At 47.0% G+C, this 25,610-nt stretch overlaps 1 long non-coding RNA gene across 2 annotated transcripts; it reads right to left on the bottom strand.

Moving 5' to 3' along the window:
- Window positions 1-1,517: 1,517 nt before the first annotated feature.
- Window positions 1,518-25,610, bottom strand: LOC121338180. 2 transcript variants are annotated; one of them, XR_005952993.1, is made up of 3 exons: window positions 25,500-25,610; window positions 16,473-16,582; window positions 1,518-1,675 (listed from the first exon to the last, which is right to left on the bottom strand). It is a non-coding gene; the product is annotated as an uncharacterized LOC121338180 (long non-coding RNA). The 2 variants fall into 2 exon arrangements; XR_005952994.1 differs by lacking the exon at window positions 1,518-1,675 and adding an exon at window positions 14,844-15,678.

The following is a 25,610-nucleotide window of genomic DNA, read 5'->3' as shown; positions in this document are numbered from 1 at the left end:
CAAGAAAGGATTTTTCTAACCAGAGCCAAAAAAAGTGCTTGATTCGTGTTCAACAGTTTGGTGTCACAGCCCTGCTCAACCTCCCGGGGCTCCTGTTGAGTAGGAAGCGTGGATTTTGGGGTGCTTGTGGAAAACTTAATCCATTTCTTCTCCTCCTTTGCCATTCTTTCTTTTCCCTGTTCTTAGCAAGCTGGACTGTGTCCTTGCATGGTAATCGTAGATTTGATGTCTTTCTTCCAGTAGCCTATTAGCAAGTGAATGAGGCTGTCATGCTTCCCTTTTGTTTCCTCCCCAGTGCAGAAGCAGCCCTGGAGGTGGTGCCTGCAGCCGGGCAGGACCCATAGATTAGAGCTTCAGACTGGGCTGCTCCTCTCCCTCTGCCCCAGGCAAAGAGCAACGCTGCTCTGGCATCTGGAATTTACAAAGCAAAGAAAGCAGTGAGAAGCCAGTGCAGCACCTCTGAAAACCTCAATGTTTCCCTAAAGGAAACTTACTCTAGGACATGGGCATTCATCAATCAGTATGAGGTTATACATCTCCCTTTGGCTTCACTGCAGACAATCTTGCACAAGCATTTGGAGAGCTTTGCCCCTGACTTGCTTTCCTGGCCTTCAATCATCTGATGGACACACCTTGGGAGCAAGCCTTTGTGTTCAGCTTGGGATGTTGGATTCCCCTCCCTGTGCTCAGTCCTACCTCCTCTTCATGGAGAGGATGCTCAGTGTGGGATGCAGGGAAGGTGCTGCAGAGGAATTGAGCTGTGGGGCCAGAGGGCCTGAGTGCATCACACTGCAGCCTGGAATGAGCGGTGGGTGTTATTCAAGGGACCTCTGTTCACACTGAGAAACATTTATTTATAACTCATGAGTTTAGTTTCAGGAATTTGCTCTGTGACCCTTCTCCATTTCTTTGATTAAACCTCCTTTTGTAAGAGGAGCGTTTTATTTTGCAGTCCTTCCCCACCCTGAGACAAATGTCCTGCAAGTCACAGCTTTGCTCTGCCCTTCAGGCAATTCTGGAACAGCTTCAGCTCTCTGCAAATGTGGAGAGGGAACCTGATTCCTTCAAGTAAATATACTTGATGCTAAGTGATGGGCCAAGAGGACACCTGCCTTTTTCAATGAATATTCTTCTTTCAAGTTGCCACCCACTACTGGGGCCTCACCTTTGAAGGAAGAAGTTCTGATGCAAGGAAGGATTGTCTCTGATATCCCAGCTGTGAGGCCAAGCTGATTGCTTGAAGATAGGATCTTGGGCTCTATCAGTCATGTCTGTTTCCATTCAAGTGGCTGCTTTTAAAACTGTCCTTACTATGCATTTGAAACTGTCCCTACTATTACTATGATGGATTAGATTTCAGATTAAAAGGCAAATCTGTAAAGGGAACATTAAAAAAATCCTTAAATGAAAACTAGACCCAAGGAAAGGGGGAATGCAACCCAATGCATGGAAAGAAGAGGAACAAATAAATAATCTAGGCATTAAACAATTAATTTTTAACCTTAGTCAGCTGAAGATGTATTTTCCTTTTTGCATGAGGAATATGAAACAAAGAAATGCAAGTTCCTGTAGGAAGCAGGAGACTTGCTTGTTCCAAAGTAGGTCCACCTCTGACAGAATTGCTGTGTATGCTGTGGCGCTCCTTGGGAACCTCAGGTGAAGACTATGCTGGTACCTGTCAAAACAAAGAACAAAACAGTCCAAGGAAAAGATAGAAGATGGTAAGCAATCAAACAGATATGGAAGATTCACAGCTCTAAAACCAGGCTTGTTATCTGAGCCCATCAGCAGCCCGGCCATTACTTTGGTTTGGACCATTATTACTGCACCAGTGCTTAGCAGGTGAGGAAGGTTTTACAACATAAACCTTAATCACTGATAAATCATTTCACATTGCTTAGTTGGAGATTCCAAGGCATAAGAAATGGTGGTAGAGGGGCTGGTTGTTACTTTTTTGCTCTCAAAGGGTAGAGAGTGATTGTACATGGTAATCAGGCTACCTTGTTTGGTCAATGTACTTTCCTGCCCTTTCCCACCGCATCCCTTCTTTCTTTGGTGTGTTCTCACCTAACATGGACTCTTCTCCATGTTGTGAGGCCCTTAAGGCATGGAATATCTTCTTGTTCTGCCCACTGGGGCAAGCTGAGCGCAGAGGATCCTGCATGCTCCCTGTTACCTCTGTTCATCTGGAGCATGGAGGTCACCCAAGCATTTGAGAAGACATTTCAGGAGCACTCCCTGCCATCGCAGCAGGAAGGTGGTACCTTTGTCAAAAGGAAAACTTGCCATCACTTGCAGAAAAAGGGGTTGCATAGAAATGAGACAGACTCTGACTTGTGGTTTTGCTCTAAATCAACTGCATTTTTAACATTCAGAAGCCAACAAAGATGAAAGACTCCTGGTCAACCTCTCTACTCCCTTGGGGAAAAAAGTAAAAAGACTTGATAAATATTTTGCATTAATAAATTCCATTTGTCTTATAAAACAAAGTTTGCCAGCTACCAAAGCAGGAAAAATATTTTACATAACTCTGAGTGCGACGTCTAAAAGGTTGCTATGAGCCTGGTTTGAGCAACTCTTTCCATATCCCTGGATGTGAAGGAATGCTAATCTTCACCCAAGCTAGGACCAAGCTTGCTGCATGTGTCTGTGTGGTGGTCCAACTCTGGCTGGCTGCCAGGTGCCCACCAAAGCTGCTTGACTTGAGGAAATAAATTTAATTTATTGCCAGTCAAACCATTGTGGGGTAAGGAGAAAATAAAAACCAAACTCTTAAAACACCTTCCTCCCATCCCTCACTTCTTTCCCCAGCATAACTGATTTTCTCTCCCTCCTCCATGGCCTCAGGGGCACCACTGTCTCACCATGGTCTTCCCCAAGGGCTGCAGGGGAATCTCAGCTCCATGACCTGGAGCACCTCCTGCCCCTCCTTCTTCACTGACCTGGGTGCCTGTTCCTCTCACATGTTCTCATTCCTCTCTCTGGCAGCAAATGCTGCTGTGCAGTAACTTCTTTTTGTTTCCTTCCTCAATCAGTTATCCCAGAGGTGCTGCCACCATTGTGGATGGGCTCAGCCTTGGCCAGCGGTGGATCCATCTCAGAGCTGGCTGACATTGGCTCTGTTGGACACAGGGGAAGCTTCTGGAAGCTTATCACAGAAGCCACCCCTGCTATCAAAACCATGCCATGCAAACCCGTGTACTTTTCTGCTAAACAGATTTATTGCAGGTTGGTCCAGCAGGTAAGAGGTAAGCCATGGAAAAAGAGATAAAGGTGTGTAAATGTCCCAGAAGCTGTTTGTGAACTCAAAACAATGTCCCTCATTGTGCTGTGGGAACGTTACTATAAAAGGCAGGAAAAGTACAGCTGCCTACTATTATTATTTTGTTATTAATTTTTAAGTGTGATGTTGATTAATCAGTGGAGCAGATTCCCCAGGGATGTTTCTTGGTCTGGACTACCAAGTTTCTGATTCTCAGGGCAGGAATTGAGCACTGGCTGTTCCTGCTGATGCCGACAGGGTCTATGTGATGGTTTGCATCACCCTGCTGTGGTTTCATGTCAGGCTGTGGGGTGTCAGACATCAGCCACAGCATCTCAGGGAGCTGCAGGAGGCTTTGCAAGCCCGCACCCTCAGTCTTGGTTAGCACTTCCTGGCATACAGAAATACAAATTGTTATGAGTGGTAGAAGATGGAGACACCCAAGCCTGAGACAAACAGGGTGCAGCTGAGGTCTGCCTTCAAATAACAGTCTCAAGACCACTTCAGGTTTGGTGCTTGGAGCACTCCAAGCCAAGGGTGCTTTTTTGGCTTTGTAGGATGCAGATCATCGCAGCTGACCAACCTCCCTCCACCCTTCCCATCAGTCTTCTCCTAGGTACCAGCTTGGCTTGCAGGAGCTGGAGTTGTTTCTCTGCTCAGTTGAAGCCCATCTCCTGGTCACCCCTGCCTACCTCCTAGAAGATGAACTAGCTGCAGCTTTTTGTATGCTTACGCTTCCCCTTGAGCCTCCCTTTGCCTTGGGCCATCTGCCACCAGATGATCTTTTGGAAGAATGGGGTGACCAAAGGCTCACAAGTCTCTGTCGGTGTCAAGGCCAGGAAATGGTGTGAGTTTAAACACAAAGAAAATGAGGGATGCAGCAGCTCTGGGGTACAAGAATTGTCTGGAGATTGGCTCCTACAAGCACTGAAGCCCCCAAGCCCTGCTGTCAGAGATGTGCATGCCAGGAAGATATTCCATGGTGAGTGACATGGGAAGTGACCGTTCCCTCTTGGGAAGGTATTTGAAACGGTCAACTAAAGATTTATCCTGATTTGGGGTGAAAATTTATTTGTGAATCCCAAACAATGTCTCTTGGAGCTGTGGGAATGTTGCTATAAAAGTCACGAAAGGCCCAGCTGTCTACGATTATTGTTTTGTTGTTAATTTTTAACAATAAGGGCAATTACCCATTGGAACAGATCCCCCCTGGGATGTTTGTTGGTCTTCAGTATTTAAACTATGAGGTTCTGTGAGCAGAGACGTGTCTAGGGCAAAGTGTATGTACAGCACCGAAAACCTCAGTGCCTTCAGCCACGGCTTGTGCAAACCTACTCTCAGTTGTGTTGCAGCAGTTCAGGAGGGCACATGTGGCCAGACATGCTGTCTCAGCACAGGGGTGTCTGCTCCTACTGGGGTGGCAATAAGTCTTAGGAAAACTTAGAGACCTGAGTAGCTCTGAGCACCTGAAGTCGTTCCCAGCTTTATCAGATTGATATTTCACAGCAGAATGGCCTGTTAGGCTATATATAGCCAGCCCCTAGCTGAGAACAATTAGTGTTTGTTCTAACAGCAACTGAGGCTCTTCTGAAAGAGTTTCAACAGCTAAAGGATCAGTTCTTGGTCACCAAGGGTGGAGTGTTGTTTTGGTTTTATCCTCCCCCTCTCCCCCTCAGCAGACTGTGCAAGTGCCTTCTCTTTTAGGAATCAGCTCTGGAACAAATGGAGACTCACCACTAAATTATATCTCTGGGCAGAAAAGCAGTGCCAAGCCAGTCAGTTGATTTTGTAATGTAGGACAGAGCCCCCCTTGCCCTGCGTGCAGTCATGCACAGACTCCTTGGCAGCTAATTAATAATTTGCAGTTGAGCAGCGGCTGCTCCCTTGCATCATTTCAACGCGGTTGCCAAGTGGAAAATTGAAAAGCAAGAGAGAGCCAGAGAGAGGATGACAATGACACAACAACAACAACAACAAAGGTTTAAAGTTCTAGGAAATTTCACTATGTGAGGTCAAAATTGCTTGTGTTCAGAGGCTGGGCTGTTGGCTGGAAGGCACCTCTAGTTAACATGGTAAGGCCCTTTCTTTTCAAAGTCCTGTTGTCCTCAAGCACCTCCTGTTTCAAAGGAATTTCTTGGTCCTAAAATGCACATGTTTGGGGAGGGGGAGGATGTGGGGAGTACACAGGACTAGGGCAGGTTGAAGAGAAGGAGAGTGAGGGTTTTTCTCGTGGTTGGGAAAGTAACAAGTGCTCTGGGGGATAGGAGCAGGCAAGGAGGGATGGTGAAGCACACCTCCCAAGACAGGACTGGGAAGAGGATGAGGGTTATGCCACAAAGGAATTTGCAGAGCAGGGGATACCCAAGAGTGGGCTTACAGCCAAGGGAAACCTGGTCCTAGTTTGTCTGGGTCCCGAGGAACACATCTTGCCAGGAGTATTTCTCCTCCCAGTTTGCTAGTCAGCAGTTGGCCTGTGTTCGGCCTGTTCATGGCACAAAAGGACTCTCCTCTGGCTGGAGGGTTTTTTAGCATGGTCCAGTTAGATAACAGTAACAGTTATGGTCTCATGAGTTAGGTTTTCCACTCTTTTATGATATTTGCTCTGGGGAAGAGCTGGAACACATGGAACATTGGCACAGCAAGAAGTACAACAGCTGAACTGAGCACGTGGAGTTTTCACACATCTTCATGCTTGAGGTTGTCAGAGATGTGAGGCAAAGGGATCCAAGGGATGACTGGTGTTCAGAGCATCTGATGAGCTGTTTCTGCTTTGCCAGCCTTTCTTCTGTTTCTCCTCTCCATAGAGGAGACCATGGAGGCATCTGACTCTTCTCATCTACAGTCACAGCAGTCTTCATGAGGTTGGCAGCTCCAGGATCTGTGTGGCTGGAGACTGGCAATTATTTGTGGGAAGTAGGATAAAAGATCATCAGTCTCAAACACCCAACCTATGAGGAAAGGCTAAAGGATCTGAAAAAGGAAAGCCTTTTTGAAAACATTTGTTTTTAAATACACAAGATATTTTGCTGTAAGGTGAAATGGCCTCATTGGTTCTCTGTATTCACTGCAGACCTGCCAAGAAGTGATGACTGAAACGCCAGCAGCGAGTTAAGTCTTGGTTGGACATCTTCTGGCCAAGTAGATCTGGCCTTGCTTTGAGTTGGGGGTGGAGCAGAGCCTTCCAGAGGTCCTTTCCAGCAATAAAATTCTGAAATTCTGTGATAGGAACAATTTCCCTGCAATAAGGATGGCAACACAGTGATGAAGTGAGGTGATAGCAATGTCTCATTTGGAAGTTCCAAGTGGGAGATTAGGCAAGCATTTGTCAGAAGTGGCTTGGGGAGAGCTGTCAGTGTTTGAAGGAGGGAAAGCAGAATGTCCTTTTGATGTCTCTTCTGGTTTTGACTTTAAAAACCATCAGCTCTTAACTCTCAAGCACTGACATTTGAGGACATCAGGCTATGCATCCTCCTTTTCCGCTTGGAGGATACTGAGGCTCACAGATAACTGGCATGAGAAAAGATGGGGGAATCTGGGAGGCCAGCTGGTTCCATTCAGAAAACTGTTGTTCTCCCATGTTCACTCTCTTAGTTTGGGGGTTTTCTGGAGAGGGAAGGAACCAATGGTGTGGATGACTCATGGCCCTTTTCTAAGAAGCCCAGTAATGCTGTGTTGAATCACTGAGCAAACAGGCAGAGCTGCAAATATCCACAAGTCCTGGGCTCTTTCTGCTGCTCACGTTTGATGATTTCATTACTGAATCTAAACTTGGGGCTCACAGTCCCTTCCAGGGAGGTGTGTTTAACAGCACACACGTATCGTCAGCCACATCTCTTCCTCTTTGCCCTGAGCCTTTGTACACAAAGCAGTGATGGGGGGCTTGTAGCTTCTTGCAGTTTCTTGCTTCTGTGGGATTCCTGTGGGCTGAGCATGACTGAATGGCTGTGGTCCTGTGGATGAGAAATGCCTCACACCCTGCTGGCACCAAGGAAGGATTACTGTTCCCCTGCTTAATGCGTTTGTTTAATGCCCATTCCGTGAGGCTGTTTCTCAGGCTGTTTTCCTTGCAGGATATGTCTCTGTGTGTGCAATTAGCTAAGAGACATTAGCTTAATGACTTGTGCGTGTCTGAGTTAGGCCTGGCCCAGTCTCGGATGGCTGCCTTTCTCCTGTCTGGAGACTTAATTCTCTGCAGCTCAAACTGCTCTGTCATGCTCATCCCAGGGGTTGGATGCAGACAGTGTCTCTTGCTGGTCCCCAGCCAAAGGAACCCTGCTATCACATATAATTACCTCCTTGACTCATTGTGACTTTTATTGCTCCCAACCCCCCCCTTTTTGTTTTGTTTTATAAGTTTGATTTGTTCTTTCTAAGCTATTGTTTCCATCCCTGTATTCCCAGTGGCTCCAGAGGACTGCAGTGTATTCATGCAGGAATTACTGGGGCGGGCTCTGTGGTCTGTTTTGTGTAAGAGTTCAGACTGAGTGATTGTTCTAGTCTCTTCTGGCTGGTTTCTGTGCTTATGGGTTAGGCAAAGGGAGAGTAATACCTGGGCAGCAAGCTGCATTGTTCAGGAGCCTGGTGCTGAATCAGAGTCCCTCACCAAAATGTAGATGACCATTTCTTTTTAATGGACTGATTGTCTTGGTCTTCTCAAGTGGTCCACCACAGCTGGCTGGGCAGTGCCTCAGGTAAGATGAAGGGGACACTGGTCATCCAGTCTTCTGAACAGTTCCAGAGCTGGAATTTTTCAGGACTGTAAGAGCAGATCTCATAAGGAATCTCTCCTCCCTGTCTTTTGTCCTCAGTAATTTTCTTTCCCATGTACTTCAGACCCACATTCAAAACTCAGCCCAACAAATGTGTCTGCAGAAGCACTGGTAAAAGACAGGTTCCTCTTTCTTTGTTCCTGGCTGCACTGAAACTTCAGCTGGCTCAACTGGATGACTTCTCCTCTAGGCAAAAATGGATTAAGTTTCCAGAGCCACCACTGTGAAACTGTTTACTGTGATTGGACCTGCACAACAACATTTATGGGAAGAAAGGCAAGCAGATAGAGGGTATCCTGTGAGCTTGCTGATAGGTAAAAGCGTGGTCAGATTGTTCTTTTGAACCAGACATTGTCTGCCTAGTGCTACCTCTGGTCCTTTCCTGAAAAGTGAGGGCAGGAGTGCTGTACCTTTTGGATAGCAGTAAGTCAGTTTATCTGCCTCTCTGGTCTTGTGAGAGGTTTCACTGGGCCTCCAGGTGCCTCCACATCCTTTCCAGTTCCTCCCTCCTTGTGCTACTACCCATAGGTAAGGTCCTTGAAGTTATCACCTGCAGCTCACTCTCAGGAGAGACCTGTACTTGTTCCCTTGGTGGAAGCTGGGGAAAAAAGGAGTGCTTGGGTAAACCATGTTGGAAACTTCCTTCAAGGATTTCTCTATGGGTAGGATGTGTGTGCCACAGAGGCAGCTGTTTTGGAGTAGGTGGTTTGAAATACTGTCTGGAGCAACAGGAAAACAAGTGACAAGTTCATATCTTTCATTGCTTTTCCTCACCAATTTGCACTTCTATAGTAGATTTGGCAAGGCATCAGCTTCAGACTTGGCACTGGGAGGAACAATCTGAATTAATTTACCTTATCTCTGCTTTAAAAACTCCAAGATCTATCAGTTTATTGTCATCCTGGAAAGGGATGTGACATTTCTCTTATTGCTGAATACATTGTTCATGTTAGAAAGTGTCACTCATGTTGCTTTTTCGACGTAGATGGATATAATCTGCATCAAATCAAATACATTCCTTTCATTGATGTAATTAATGAGCAGAAGGCATGGGGAAATTGTTAAATTGTTGAATACTGCAAATGAAGGCCTTCAAGAACAACAACGAATCCATGCCTCTAATGGAAAGAGCAAAGACATATCAATCTTGTTTAGTTACCTGGTTATAGGATTCAAGATCCTTTACTGACAGTTTCAGAAAGAGTGTGACAGGGTAAGAATACAAGAATACCAGATCCAGTGGCTCCTATTGAGCCAAACTCATATGAACTCTCTCATCAGATATGTTTCTTATTTTCTTACATAAATTGTTTTCCTATTATGAAAACCAGTCCTTTTTGTGAAACTAAGCATTTCAACAGGGTACATCTCTCTCTGAGGACTTTTCCCATAGATTTTCCATGGGAAACTGACCAAATAACTCAACTCTGAGGTTGTTTTCTTTTAAATCAAATTTATAGGCCTTTGCTGAAAACCTTGTAGGTTTTATTTCTTCATCTTAAACCTGAGAAACATATTAAAAAGAAGTCAAGGATAATGACAATTTTTAGCAGCAAAACGCAACATTTTAACAACTTTTTTCCTGAACAGCTTTGCTAATTGTTCACTAAAATACTGTTAAAAGCCTTGAAGAGGAACAAAACCTCCAATGCATCACCTCCATCTGTCTTGGGAGATGGGCAGGGAAGCCACCAGGATCTCATGGAGCAGGGACTGTACTGGACAGGGAGCAGGTTCTTTGCTGCTCTGTGCATCTTCCTCCCACAGAAGGCATGGAAGATCATCATCATGCCCACTCCTCAAGGCTTGGTATTCATTAAGTGCATGGGTCTGGGTTTGCTGTCTCTGGCTCTACACACAGGCTCTTCCTAACCCCTGGACCAAGATATTTCTGCAAAGAAAAGTAAAAAAAAATACTGTGAAAAGAACTTTCCCTTTTAGATGCTGAATACAAAGCTCCATTTGGGCCTGTGGCCATTTTTAAATGGAGTTATGTCAAAAGATGAGTCTGTCCCTTCATTTATCAAACAAAACAGCCTGATCTCTCTTTTATTCAGGTCTTGTACACTAAAGCTGTACAAGTCTAGGATATGGCTGGCTGAGCCAGCGTTCTTCCTGGCCTCACTGCTACCATGATGTTTTGGGGTTATCCGTGAAGAAGCGAGAACGTTGGATGCAGATGGATGTGCTCATGCACAGGTAATTCCCTCTCCTTCCAACACCAAAATTCCTCCACTGGGCTCAGAGGGATGCAAAGGGTAAAAGGCTGTAGCAAGCCAGGCATGGAAGCCAGCTGTCCCATGCACAAGTCTCCAGGGCCTTAACCTCCAGACCACAGCGCTCAGCTTCTTCTGAAAAAGGGCAAGGCTGTACAGCAGAACTGTGGAACTGGAAGGCTTGTGGGCTGAAATGAGTCCAAAAGACATATTAACAGGCATGAGAGGCCTGTGATGAAATAGCTAAGGTATTAATGCAGCCAGAGGCTGGTAAGGAATACAAAAAATGCCCACATTTACCCAAGAGGTCCCAAAGGTCTTTTGTCCAGAACATTGTGATCCTTAGAGAAATCTCTTAAGAAAGTTAAACCACAGGGTTAGGGCTCCAGGACAAAATCTGGGCTAATGTGGTCTCTCAGCTGTTCCGAGAGACCTGTGACCTGATGAGACCTTATTTGCAGTTTTGTTAAAGAGCATGGATATCATCCCCTGGGACTTGTGCCCTGTCAGGTGAGGGTGCCCTCCTGCCCCTATAGATGGTGTGAGTCTCCCACTGTGCCCTGTGGCTGTTCTGCAGAGAGCAAAGCTTAGTTCATGTATTTTCAGATGAGGTTCTGTCCCCTGGTGACAAATCCTGAATGCTCAGGTACTACCCATGATATACAAAATGCTCTTCTGATACTTAGCTCTCCATCTCTCAGCTGCTGAAGAAAACCTCTGAGGTGCAGAGCACAGGTCAATGCAGGATAAAGTGCCACCTTCACCACTTCTTGTTTCCGCGGCCCATTCATTTTTTTAATGCATGGAGAACTTTGGTTCTTGGTGCTTGAACCAGGGGCTCTTGGTGCTGAGCACAGCTGGGCTGCAAGGAGAAAATGGGACCTGGAGACTGCTGAAAGCAGAGAGTTGGATGGCTGAACATCCCTGGTGCTGGATAAAGTGCAAACATCACACAAATGAGGAAACAAAAGCAGGTTTGATAGATCTTCCTCAAAAGTCAATTCTAAACCAATGCCCATCTCACCTGCTTTTTGGAGTGGCTGAACCCACTTTTTAGGACTCATGCACTGCAGTCAGATACCTTTTTGATGCTTCCAGAGGTGTGGCAGGCCCTGACTGTCCCCAAGGCTGTATCCATACTGCTCGCCTCTCCATCCTTCAGAATTTTTTTCTTTTGTACATATGATTTCCCATTCAGAGTGCCCTAATGAGGAAGGGTTGCTGAGTGGAGGCATTGCTGTATGGCACTGGCATGTCCCTTGGCATGAAAACACCACCAATGCTGTGATTATTTTGTGCACCTGATGTGAGAGTCCGTACAGCCATTCTTTGCTTTGACCATTAACAAGGTCTGATTTTAGTCCAAAACAAGCTTTCTTGAAACAAAATAGTCATTTTCCAGTCTTCCTGTGGAGGCCAAAAGTATTTTAAGTTGGACTGGGCTGGCCTAAACACAGAGTGGGGAAGGAGTCAGTAGGTTTGGGACATTTTAATAATGAAGAGAAGAATGTGAAAGGAAGGATTAAACATGGTGTTTTATGTGTATTTATTGAGTCAATTTATAAGGTGCCTTTTGCAAAATATCTTGAGCACTGCATGGAAAACCACAATGCAAAATATTTGAAAAATCTGAACATGAAGCCAGCGTGTCCCAGCATACAGCCAGGAAACAAAGGAGAAGCTGGCACTGGGAACAGTTCTCTAATCACCAGGCCCCAGCAAAAGGAGATCTGTGTCTGCAGGACAAGGTGAGCCATCACAGGAAGGATCTGTTCCCTGTGTTCCAGACAGCCCCAGGTGGGTCTCTGTGGGCAGCCTGGAGGACAAATGGCTCAGCCCATCAGACCTCCTCCAAAGACAGACCTGGGCTGACAGACCTCAGTGGAGATAGGGTGACCCTGGCTGATCTAGGAGGCCTGAAGGTGGCCCACTGTAAGCCCAACTGGTGAACACATAGGAGCAGGACTGCCTGGATGGGAGCACTTTGAGGAACAAAACCACTGCTCATCTGTACTGCACAATCCTCAGGACTGCTGCCCTGGATCATTTTCAGGGAGAGGCCAATTAGAAGCCCATTTCACCTGGCCAAGGCAAGAGCACAGATGTTTGTGGCATGGTTTCTGTTATTGGATTTTCTTGCTTGGAACTGAAGCATGAGTTTTTGGCACACTGCTCTGCTGATGTTTTTTTCCTGTGAGATGGCCAGAGCTGCCCCTCCAGCTGTGTGGCTCTGCTAAACCTTGTGGAAGGGCTGCCAAGTGCCCCCCCAAAATCTTTGTGAAGTCCATGGGACACCTATGGTGAGGAACACTATAAAGGATGCACTTAACAAGAGCGCTTTGAAGTCATAGGTACTGAAAAAATATTCTGTGGAGGATTTAACTGAATTGAAGAACAGGTAAAGACCTCGAGGCAAAATTGCCACGCCTCTATTATACAACTTCTTCAATAATTTTTAAGGGTGGCAAGGAACTGAAAATGGGTAGAGTAGAAAAATGATCATGCTGATTGCTTTAAGCCATACAAGATGCATTTTTTAGCATCTGTAGCACAGTTAATTTCCTTATACAATATTTTTCCTGGAAATAATTTGCTACAATAAAAATGAAGGAATACCATGACCATAGGACAGAGATTAATCTGCAGTACACAAGGACATATCTTCAGGGGAGGAATCATACCTACAAGAGGAGGTTTCATTGCAGGAAATACTGCTCACTAAATTGCTGAGTTGTCAGCATATTTGAAGAGATAGCTTTGTTTTGCAAATCTAACCTGTGCAGTTTCTGCTGTGGCAGAGGCTGGGAGAGATGAGTGAGATCAACAAAAGTTGTAAGTGGGGTGGCCTTCATCACTTCCTTCCCTACAGTCAACCACTTGCCCCTACCAATGAGAAGAGTGAAATACTTTAAAAAACCCAAAACAAATCAAGAAAACCAGCTCATAAGACTTCATCTGTTGGCAGTGAGGCCCAAGACAGGACTTCAGTCCGGTTTTAGCTCATGTGACTGAAGGTCACTCCACAAAGTAGCCCTTTGTTTGGCTGGGACATTTACTACCTATATTAAGGCTTTGGGCAAACTGTGTTGGGAAAGGAGTTTTGGACAGGTGTCCCTTGAGAGTGGTCAAGGGTTTTTAAGTTATGAGCTGCTTGTCCACCTGTCTGTCCCATTGCTGGAAGAGAGGTGAGAACAAGAACTATGGGCCAAACCTTCCATTTAGATCCTGAATGAGAAGTACAGACTGATGCATCTGCATAACCTGGCAGCATCACCAGGCAGCATCACCTGGCTGTCACATGGTTTTCAGGTATTATCTGGACACTGGCCTTACCTGGAGGACTTTACCACCTAGGAGCAGAACTGATTTACAGCCTGACATTTTTCAGAAATAAGAGTGTGCCTAAAGCAGAGAGGTGCTTGTATAGATGATGTTAGAATAGGGGTTGATACTTGGAAGTGCTGCAAAGCATTGCTGGAGGAGCTGGTTTGCATGCAGGAGGATTTGACCTTGAACTTTCTCCTGCAGTTCAGGCCAACACCCTCTACCCCCTAGGCCTGAAAAATGTTCCTCCTCCTTTCTTTAAAAATATATTTGTTATGTCTAATTTTTCTGGCCAGAGCACTGGTACAGACTTGTACCCACAGAGCTATGTGGGTCAAGGGTGGGACATGATGTGACATGTGAGTGACTTTAGCTAAGCTTACTGGAATCCCCAGTGCAGTTACACCAGCACAACTGTTCTCTTCTTGGGGCAGTTCACTGTCATTCCAGGGGATGGTGGCTTTACTGTCCTAGTGAGAATTACAGCCCTGTGAGTCTTCCTGGGCTCACACTTGGCTGTGGCAGCCACAAGTTCACTGTGGCATCCATGCTGCCAGTTCCAGAGTGGGTTTGAAAGCAGACACCCAAAACTCTGACCTGCTCATGTTCAAGGGACCTGCCAAAGCGTTCTGGGTGTCTTGAAGCAGTGCCTCTGATAATCCAGAGCATGTGAGCTTGGATCTTGGCTGCTGAGCTCCAGACCTTATAGAGGACATGCGTGGGTGCATGAGTAATGTGCCTAGCAGAAGAGTCCCATTCTGGGGACAAGCTCAGGTAGAAGAGTCATGTCCCCTGTGATCCCATGGGTTAGACACATGGGCAGGAACAGGACATGGACTGAAGCAGTGATGGAACAGGTCTGTGTGCTGCAGCCATGGAGCTACAGCCAGACTGCCTGGTGCCCAGCCAGAGCACCGCAGCACCCAGGCCCAGCTCCAGAGTGGGTCTCCTTGGGATCACACACACAACTTCCTCCAGCCCAGCTGCTGGGCAGAGTGGAGGGCACTGCCATGCTGCCAGGTGTGTGGGTGAGTCACAGAGCACAACTCCCCCGCCCCCAAGTTAGTATAGACACAGGGAGGTCCAGCTGCCTGCAAACACCCCATCCCATCAGTTTCCCAGCCACTGCTCTCCTGGCTGGCTTGGGTAATTTGGAAGGACTCCAGCAGAGGGTTTGGCAGGCTGATCTCTCACAGTTCTTCCCAGTTCAGACCAATGTGGTGAACTGGTTTACCAAACACTTCACACTGTTCACTGTGCTTCTGCCCTTCTTTGAGTAATGACTGTGTTTATTGGCACAATGTCAACACTGATGAAGTGACACCCCTTGTCTTCATGTGAGAGGTCACTGTCATGCTGGAGTGGAAGCATCTACTTGCTTTTGTGGGAGAAAAGTGGGTATAGAGGGCAACGTGGTAATTTTACAAGTGACAGTGTTGAGTACAGGAAGCCACGTGGTTGAGTCCCATCTCTGCCACACCAGAGCAGGTTTTCCAGTGAATTCTCAGAAGTGGGGGATCTTCAAGGTGTCCTAAGAAAGACTCCACCTGCCTGGGAGGATGCAGGCAATATCTCAGTGACATGTGGATTATGCTGAGCTTGCTCCCAAGCCTCTCCATGTGCTTATCACCGGTGTTGATTTTTTTTTTTGATGTAAATAGTTTGTGTAGAGAGGTTCCATTTTCCCACATACCATGACTTAAACCTTGTGGGAGCTCTTGTGCAGGCTGCTGGTGGTGTGGGTATACAGCAATCCTGGCTGGCTTCCATGCAGCTACCTGCCCTGACCTGTCCCATGAAATTAAGGGATACAAAAGCTATTTCCTAGGAGATCTTTTGTGTTTATGCTCTGCTGGGTCAGGCTGGCTCACAAAAGTCATTGGGCTGGGGTTGTTTCTGTATTGGCTCAGTTGCTGGAGGTGTTTGAAAGCTGGACGTATTTTTATAACACCAGCTGTGCCCCCATCTCCTCTCCATGGGGCAGGGTAGTCTTGCTTGGACAAAAGGATGCAGTATCCTCCTGACAACCTCTTCTAGGCATACTGATGCAGCACTAGACAGCAGTGGTAATGTCCTTCAGGGAGACAGATGCATAAATCTTGAGAACCTGAGTTAGAAAAATCTTGTTTCATTGAGACAATGGGCAATTCAAAGAAACCCAAGTGGCAAGAGTTATCCTTCTGTGATATTTCTTTTTTTTTTTTTTTTCTCAGCTCACCCTCCAAAATTTTCTGTATTCATTGCAATTTCTAGCCCTCTCTTCAGCTTTTTCCTGCCCACTCCCATTGCATTCCCAGGGCATGCAGCTCTTCAGAAAGGCAGCACTGGACTGTAATGAGCTGACTCTACCCAGGAGCTCCTGGTATCCGGCAGAGGGCAAGCGAGCTAAGACAGCGATCCCGTCCCTGCAATCTCCCCCCCAGCAATGCTCCCTGCTCAGGGAAGATCTTTTGGGATTGTTCTAGGCTCTCAGCACACAGAATCACAGCATCCAACCCCTTTTTTCCCCTCTTCACCTGCCTGTGTCTTTCCATTTCTCCTGGCCAGTAACACCACATTTTATTTGTTTCTACACTGGTGTCCGGATTGGTACTGGCATGATCTTCTGCTCAAAACTTTTAGCTATTTTTCAGTCTGACTAGATACAGGAAGTATTTGTTTAATGTTTTTTTTTTGTTTCCTGTGTTTATTTCCTGCAGTTTTGGAAGACATCTTCCTCTTTTTGGGTCCGTTTTGGATCACAGGCCCTGGGATCTTGGAAGCTGATTCCCCAGAGAAGCTGTTGTTCCCCAGCCTGCTAAAAGCAAGGAGCAGTTCTGTCCAATGTGTGCACAAACATTACTCAAATGGCTCCTCCTGCTCCTTTACAGCTATAGTACATCCAGACATTCACATTGTTACCTGTTACTGTTCCAGCTGGCAGCTTCACAGTCCAATGTGCTGCAGGACAGAATCTTTCTAATCAAGTCCTCTCCTTTCTGGGAATGTGCACTGTTCACCCTTACACCTGGCTGAGGATAAGATTTAAGATTTAATCAGCAAATTAAAAAATAAACAAAGCAAGTTTGAAGAGAAGCAGATATTCCTGTCCTTTATTTTGGGATGCTCTCTCTTTGTTCTCAGCACAAGTTAGTGTGTGTGCATCATCAAAGGGAATTAAAATGTGGTTCAACTCTCAAAAGACACTGCGGGAAACCAACACCAGTTGCTGTGTATTTGCTTCCTGTAAAAGGTCAGCACTGGGCTGTACCTGCTGCGAGAGTTAAATATGCTGAAGGAAATCATATATTCATTTCTCTTTGAATGCTTGTAGTGCACAGGCTCCTTGTTCTCTTAGGTTCTTCTGGAAAATCCCAGTAATGAAGGTAAGTAGGCTTTAATCCAGCTCACAGCTGCTCTGTTGGGTAAAAGAGTGAGTAACTGGTTTATTGCCTTAGACAAGGGTGTGTTTGCTCCTGACTGCTCCCTGTTCCTCCCTGCAGCCACACCAGCAGTGCCCACTGGGACAGGAGGGAGAGCTGGATGCTGTAGAAGGATGGATCCCCCATGGATGCAGAAAATGGATTAGGTCCTGGTTGGGTGGATATCCCAAAAGCCAGGGTATTGCATAGGGTTTGGGGGCAGGTGGATTTGGACCCTCTGTTTTAGAGTTTGTGGGTGAGGGAGGAGAACCTGTGCTTGCAGAAAGCTCATTAGAAAACAGCTCTCTCTGGTGGGTGGGTTTCATCTGGAATCTGTGAGAGACAATAAACAGGATGTCCCACAATGACATTTTTATAGAGCTGCTTTGCAGAGTGGGACTGTGTTTAAAATCCAAATTTAGTTTATTTGAGTGGGAGCATCCTCAGCTTTAATGTCTGCTTGCTTTCAAAGCAACATGATAGAGCTTGGCTCATGGAGCTCTGATGTCCAGGCAAACCCATGATCTGGATCCCTCCTGCTATCTTCCTAAAAGCCCCCTGCCCTTCCATTGAGCTACACTGGTGCTCATGTGTTGAGATTTTAGCTGTAATGATTTTGTGTGAAGGGTTAATTGGCAAGCTTTGGTCTGCAGCAGAGATTACTTCATTTTAAGGTTTAAGCATCTTTGTACATCAGGCCAGTAAAATATTCTTGGAAATAGACACAGAGCTATAAACCTAAAATAATGCTCTACTGCTGAATGAGATACAAGAATCTTTAATAAAAGGTCTGGTTAATTACTAGCATGTGATGGCAAGTGATGAAGAGAGGCTGTGGGCTGTGTTTGTTCAATGTGGAGAAGAGAGGGTAAGAGCCAATTGCTGTGTTTGACTCTCCAAAGGGAGGGTTCAGAGAGGATGGAGCAGGTCTCTTCCTCAGAGAGACACCACAAATGGACAAGAAACAATAGGGGCAAACTGGTGTGAGGGAAGTTCTGTCTCAATAAAAAGAAAAGAATTTCATAGGGAAAGTGATTTAGCCCAGAGTGGCTGGAGACACTCAAAACTGGATCAGAACAGATGCTGAGCAACCTTTTGCAGCTCTGAAGGGGAGCTCTGTAAGTCTGTAGCTGAACAGTGTGCTCTGCACAGCCTCTGTTTGTTTTAGGTGGAGGATTCCTGGAGGTATTGGTTTGTGGAGTTACTAGGGGACTTTTTCTTGGGATGGAAGGAATATACAGCCTTGGGCAGTGGTGGCCCAACCTTCTTACTTTAGTTATGCCTTTTCTTTGGCAGGGCGTCCACATCAGCAGGAAAGTGAAGAGTTTGTTAGTGCAGCTCCTCCTCTGTCACAGCGAGGGTCCAGAGAAGCAAGCCAGAAACCAGCAGTGATGCTTGGAGAGAATGTTGCAAAGGGGTCTTGCTTGTGGGCTGCATGTCAGTGCTTGTGTTCATAGGCTGGTACATATAAACATACTGAAGAAATGGAAAGACTCACTGCTGTAGGAGTGTCTCAGGCTGCCTGGCTGTCTCAGCAGGGCTGCACCAGTGCAGGAGGGCTCATTGTGCTACCCTCAGATGAGATCATCCAGATCATCCCCTCCCACACCTGTCTTGACAGGTAGTGTGCTTTAAAGCACATGATTAAATAGGGTGAGTTGAGGCCCTGTGCTTTTCTGCTGGCCCCTGGACACTTTTCTACAGGGCTAGCTCCTCAGTCTTTCTCCTGTGCTGCTGCTGAAGAGGACAGGGGGTTCTGTCTTGGAGGCAGAAGGGTAGAGTTAGTGTTGCCCCAAGGTCCTCTACAAGTGTTTCTGCTACTGAACAGGGTCAAAGGTGGGATAAAGTTTATCTAGGTCTTGGAGAGCTGTAGGATTATGACCTCTTCCTGCAAGATGCTCTGTCCCTTCAGCTCTTGGCTCCATCTTCCTCTGCCTTGGCCCCATATCCAGAAATGAGTCAAGAGAGGTGTAGACCCAGGGCCAGGGAAATGGGACTGGAGAAATTCTTGTTTAAGAGGTTAGTAGGGGGTTAAAGGCACTGCAGTCCGGTGTGTTCCCTAGTCCTGGAGTAGCTCCTTTCTTCAACAGCCAGGGGACTTTTAGTGCTGGGGTTTCCTGTGCTAGACATAAATGTCAGTGTACCTTCAAACACTTCTCTTGCCCTAGGAGAGCGCTGTGCTCTGAGTCAAGATCTGAATGGCCTGTCTTGCCCCAGCCAAAACACGACTGTTCCCTGTGTTTCTTCCAGTACTTGTTTTATTTGTCCCATGAGACAAATAAAGTTACCTCCCTGAGGAGGCTTTGACATAGGCAGCTAGAGACCAGCAGCTGGAGTCCTTTCTTAATATGTAGTCACACTACACTTTCCTTTACTTCATCCTGTTCCATCCAAGCACTTTCTGTGGACTCATGTAAGCAATCCCTCTCTCCCTGGGGCTGCAGCCCCTTTCCACTCCATTCCTGCATGCAATGTTGTTACTCAAAGCAGTATCCCAGCATGGTGCTTAGAAAAGAGCTGTTTTCTCTCCTGAGTAGGTTCTCCAAAGCTGTTATTACTTTTCCAACAGCAAATACAAAGCAAGTGGAAATGTTGGCTGATGCTGCTAACAAAATTCTTAAGCATCTATGTGTGCTTTGAAATGCTTTCATCCTGCTGCCCTGCTCAAGGGGTACCAGGCACTGACAGGAAGCCTGTCAATGCAAATGTCAAAAGGATCTTTGGGTTCTCATATCTATCAGGGGGATACTGTCCATTTGCTATTCCAAGGGCTGGGAGGCTGTCCCAGCCCTCTCCAAGAAGCTGGACCCTTTATCATCTGGACTCACTGAAACAAATGGATTTTTAATCTAACTTTTATCTTGGGATCTAAATCCCCATGGAAACCATGGATCATTGGAAGACTCGGTAGGTGTATGGATTGTGGTTGCTCTTACGCCCAGGCATGTGAGATTTCAGGAGCATTCCTACTACTGAAGGGAAATTATGGTTGAGTGGTCTGGAGAGGGAAGGTCTCTGAGGCCAAAAGAACAGGTCCTTGGTAAGGGCTGTTAGTTACCAAATATAAACAGTACTAGTCCCCATTCCCTCTAAGTTACAGCTGGAATTTTGTGATGCCTGTAAAACCACTGAAAATTTAGGGTCTTTGTAAACAAGTCACTTCTACTGATGTCCTGAGAACTGCCACTGGGACACTGCAATAAAGAAGCTGTGTACAGTACTAGGCCCTTTAGCCACCCAAGGCCTACTTCAAACAGATTTGTTTAAAGTAGGAATATCTCTGCAAAGATGCACTGCTACCTTGGCTCTTCCTTCCTCTCCCTCAGCTACGTCTCCTTGCCAGGTCCTCTTCCAAGAGCAACTAGCCCTAGTACCTGCAGAAACCAAGGACAGTCTCCATAAAAATCCTCTCTGCTTTTGTCTGATCATCCCTAGAAGCCAAGTCACTGTGCCTGATCTACCTAGGTCAATATTGAACCTTTTTTTCCTTACCTCCTCCTGGTCTGCTGCTTGGTTTCAAAGTGTTTTAAACACCTGCAACTAATGAAGGTATCTTTAATGGAAGCTTAGGGATGAGTGAGGAGTGATTACTGGGATGGCCTCTGCTCTGTATGACAACTGCAGACCAGACAAACTTGTGACACCCTGCCTCTCTGCTCTGCACCCCTGCAGGAGAGCAGTAGTGCCTGGGAGATGGGTAAGTAATGAGCACCTGGCCCCTTAGCATGAGAATCACCATTGCTTTATGCCTTCCAGCTAATGGGTGGTTTCAGCTCTGCTAATCTCTAATCAGTGCTGGAGAAACCTAAACAAACTAGCCTGGACCATTCCTAAGCATTCATAATTACTGGATCAGGCTCAAAGATAATGCAAGGGCTGCTCTAAAAACATTTCAGATAGGGTGAATGTAAATAAAGTGGCCTATAATTGACCCTTCTGCTGACATCTGAACCCTGGCTCTGCTGATGCACCTGGGGAAAACAATGTGAGGATGGAGGGGGCTGCCTGGGGCATCAGGCAGGCCCAGACCTACCTCTGAGTGTGACCTGCGGAGCAGCAGAGCTATGGGTGTGGATCAGAGCTGCAGGAGCTTGTGGGGTACCTGAAACCCTTGCACGGGAGCCAACCAGGCTCCAGAGAACAAGTGCTGATGGAAGTGTGAAACGTGCTGATGGAAGTGTGAAACACGCTGATGAGTTTTGGGGAAAAGATGTGATGCTGGGAACTCAGTTCTGGGCCATTCGTTTATTTCCTCGAAAGCTTGCTGTTTACTGTGTGATTGCCTTGGGCAGCAGCTCTGGGCAGGACGGAACAAGAGGGTCTTGCCAGTGCCTCCCTCCTCCCTGCAGGGCTCTGCTGAGCTCACTTGCACCACCCCAATTCAATGAGCAAAGCTACTGAAGTGGGGTGCCTGAAGGCAGGTCAAGGCAGCATGGGGCTGGAGCACTGGGACCTACAGTCCTGGGGAGTGTGGAAGGAGGGACAGAGAGCAAATTCCATGGCTGGATCCAACAGCCTGGATTTTCAGGCTTAGTGTTCCTTTTGAGGGGGAGTAAAGGCCCCCTCTCCAGGGGCAGAGGACAGGGCAGAGCTTCTTCTGCCCCTGCTACTAACTCTGGCCTTGCTCATGCTCCCCTGGCACCCCCTGGGAAGGAATGGGGGATGAAGGAGGGAAGACTCCCTGTCATCGTACTCTGATGTGCTTCACTGTGAGCCAGAGGCAATTCCTACCTCCCAATAATACCTTTTACTCATGGCCGAGCTTCACTGAATCTCCAGGGAGAAGGCAACATTCTTTTATAGCTCTGTCCCTTGTCAAGAATAAACTAGGAAAAATAAACTCACAAACAGAAAGTGGAGGTGCAAATACATCAATCCCAGCCTTCCTCCTCACAGCCTCCCCTTTGTCATCACCTGCTCCTCTGGGACTCGGGAGACTTTCTCTAGCACCCACCATAAAGCACTTTGTGTCAGTCTACTGAAAAGGAGGACTTTAAAAATAATTACAACACTGTTTTAATCTTCTCGACTTTTTTTTTTTTCCTTTCTTTCCCCCCTCCCCCGTGCCCCATTACCCATGAAGAAAAAAAGAGGGAAAGAAAAAGGCAGAAGGGCACTTTGTTTTCTCCCCCCACACACTCAGAGCTGTAAAATACTTCTTAATCATTGGTAGCAAGAGGATCTCCGTGCTGGGCCTCCACTTTTTGTTTGTGAGTTTATTTTTCCTAATTCATCCCTGACAAAGGACAGAGCTATAAAAGAATCAACCAGCACGTCTGTGGGAAAAAACTGCCCTGAAAAGGGTCAGAGAATACTGTAGCATTTCCAAACAATTCCAAGGGCTAAAGCCTGTGTGAGATGCAGCTTCAGCTATAACTTGCCTTTCTAGGAACAAGCCTACATCTGTTTGGCAATGCCATATTTTGTAGGGTAAAATAAACCCTTGAGAACAAACAGGCCAGCTTATCCAGAGGGGTAAATGCTTGGGAACAGAGCTCACTTGTTAATCCTAAAACTGTCAGCAAAGACCCACTGGAGAAATTATAGCTGGCCACGGGCACTCAAGCTGTTTCCCTCTGCCTCCCCGCCTCCCCCATCCCCATAACAGCTGTAAAATCTTCTTTATTGTTCTGCTGGAGTTGCAGAGCAGCACAGAGAGGTCTCCCAGCCCAGGGCTGCAGCAGCAGGGGCAGGGGGAACATCTGATCCATTGTATCTGCACCGGTGTTATTGCTTTAGTGGCAGACAAAGAAAATGACGGTGATAAAAGAAGAACAGCCCGAGCACCTACTAAAGAGGCATATGAACAGGAAATCCTGGCTCGTTCCCACATCTGAGCTAAGTACGGTTTCTTTCCCTACAGGATCATTATGTTTAATGTCCTTCTGCAATTCAGGCAGCTGAGCCAGCGGAGCCCCTTCCCTCCCCCTCCTCTCTACCTTCCCTTCTCTCATCAGATTTCGAGCCCTCCCTGTGGAAAAATGATTTGTGCACAGGCAGCCTACACAACGGCGCTTAGAAGGAATTTGCCCCTGCCAGGAGTTATTAATGGCACCCCAGTAAATGCCCCCAGCAAAATGGGCCGCTGCAAGCATCAAGTGCGTGTTGAAAAATCGGGTTTAAATCGTCCCTTGGGCAATGACCTATTGGCCACCTAAAAAACACAGGATTGGTTTGCTGTATAATTAAGTTCAGGCCATCCCTTGTGCTTACACATGCAGAAACCCAGATGTCAGCTTGGTGAGAGTCAAAGTTCTGGGCTCTTTTAAAGCACCAGAAGACAGACTGTGAGGGCATAACATTTACCACTGGAAGAAAACCTACTTTGAATACTTGGAATATTTAACTGACTGCAACAGATAATTAGCCAAACCCTCTTACGCCTCCAAATATAGATTCATTAGTCATATGAAAATATCTCATTGGAACCAAATGTGAGTCATTAGTGAAGTCAACAGCAGATCATAAAAAAGGTACCGAGAGCCTCCTTCCCGCTATCCCAGAGAAGTTGTAAGTGTGCAGTGAAAATAATTTGCTCCATTTTCTATTGAACATCTGCTGGGAAATCTGTTTAAAAGGGAGGCTTTTGAGGGGCTGTTGGTATGCAGGGCTGTGCATCCCATTTTCCCACTTCGAGATTTGTGGGAGTAACAATTGCAAATCCTGTGCTGGGTTTTTTTACTGTATTTATTTTTCTTTTTGTCTTCTGGAAGAGACTTTCTCAAGTTGCCCAGGCTAAAATTTGGGTTCTGTAATATAAAAAGATATTTTGTAACATGAAGTAGAATAAAAATCTCTCCATTATTTGTTTGTAATTTCAGGGGAACATGTTAGTTGGCTTGGAATTTCAGTCTCCTGCACTCGGAGCAATGAGTGCTGCTGCCACAGGGACCCCAAAACCAAGTGGATACTTTCCAAAGTGAAATGGGGCTGGTTAACATAAGTGTCCAGCTTAAGCAAGGTGCAAACAAGCAATGGTGTGTTTTAAAAACTAAAGCAAGTTAGGGTGCCTCCACTATGGCAAGGTATCTGCAGCATGATGGGCAGACAGAGAAACTGACCATGCTTGATTAAACTCTTGTGAAATCTGAGTTATTGTTTGGGAAGACCCAGGGACTGGAATGGGACTGCATACTCAGTCCCAGGATGTATCACAGATTTCACAGAGCACGCTGAACGCTGCAGTCCATCAACCAACCCTGCAGTCGTCAATCTCACAAACAAACAAACATGTTGTTGTATAACTCCAGAGCCGTGAGTAATCCTGTGCCAAAAGTTGTGTCGTGCGAGTTGTCAACAGCAGCATTCTGCATTTTTCTTAATTTGAAAAAAAAATAAAACCAGAACAACAGAAAATTACACCAGCAAATTTTAAATGCTCCAAAGCTGTCATTTTTCCTGTGGCTGAGGGAACACAGACTGCCTCAGTGCCTGACTCTAACCATACACCCCACAAAGATATTAACTAATTTTTCCAGCTTCTTTAGCTCAGTTGCATTCCCTTGACTTTGCTGTTACTATTTTTTTGTTACAGAAAAAGTCACCTCTATGTAATACCCCTTGTAGTTAAAATCCTCTGTGCAGCCTGTGGCAGTTGAGCAGCCGGAGCAGGAGTGTGATAGGGTTTAAAATGGGCATTTCATACCAAATCCCCAAAGCTCAGAGACCTCTGTCTGTGTGCTTCTGGTTGTACCCCAATTTTGTTCAGCCTCGTGAGGCAGTGCCACACGGGAGGTGCTGAGTCAGCTGCAATTGGATCAGGAGGTAAAATACCCTGTGGGCAGCCAGGCTGAAGACATGGGGCATCCCTATGGGCATGGAGCCCTGGGTCTTCAAGAGGTCTCTCCCAACTGCAGGGTCCTGTTCCTATGGAGGCATGGTGGCTCCCAGGACCAACATTTGGTGAGCAACTGAGTGTTGGGACTGTCCCAGAGTCCAGGTGTTGGCCCCCATGCCCATGGTGGCACCTGGACTGCAATGAAGCTGCTTGTGTCAGGCCTGGCACTTTTGTGGCAGCAGGGTGAGAGTGGGCCCTTGTTTAACCCCCAGCTCCCCTCGTTTTTGGGGTGTGGAGATCACCCAGTTCCCCCTCTCCGAGCACTGGGTGTTGCTGTGAGGCACACTCCGGTGGAGTGGGATCTCCATCCTCCCTGTACAAGGTGTCTCTGTGAGGCGGGTCTTGACTCCCTTCCAGTTTAGCCCCGCCGTATTCAGCGGGGCAGACCCCCATCCCCAGAGGGAGATCGTGTCTCCCACTACAGCAGGGCCTCGACCCGTGTCGCGTACTGGGGTCGAGACTCCCCAGTTCCTCTCTGGGTCATCCCCAATCCTGGGTGCGGCTGGCCCCAGCCCACTCTGGGGCTGATCGCCGCTCCCCACCGGAGGGACAGCCCCGACCCCCGCAGGGGAACGGGGGCGGGCGCGGGGGCGGCTCTAGGACCCAGCGGCGGCGCGGCGCGCCCGGCCCCGCTCAGCTCCGCTCAGCCCGATACCGCGCCGAGCCGAGCCGTGCTGTGCTGTGCCGTACCGTGCTGTGCCTCGCCGGGCCGTGCTGTGCCACGCCGCCTGGTTCCGCTCCTCTCCGCTCCTCTCCTCTCCGCCCCGCGCCGCCCCGCCGGGGGGCCGAGCGGCGCGTCCA

Source organism: Onychostruthus taczanowskii, unplaced genomic scaffold (genome assembly GCF_017590055.1).
Source record: "Onychostruthus taczanowskii isolate IOZ18803 unplaced genomic scaffold, ASM1759005v1 scaffold10, whole genome shotgun sequence".
NCBI lineage: Eukaryota > Metazoa > Chordata > Aves > Passeriformes > Passeridae > Onychostruthus > Onychostruthus taczanowskii.
The sequence above is the reverse complement of the archived record's forward strand: the minus strand, read 5'-3'. Positions and strand labels throughout refer to the sequence as shown.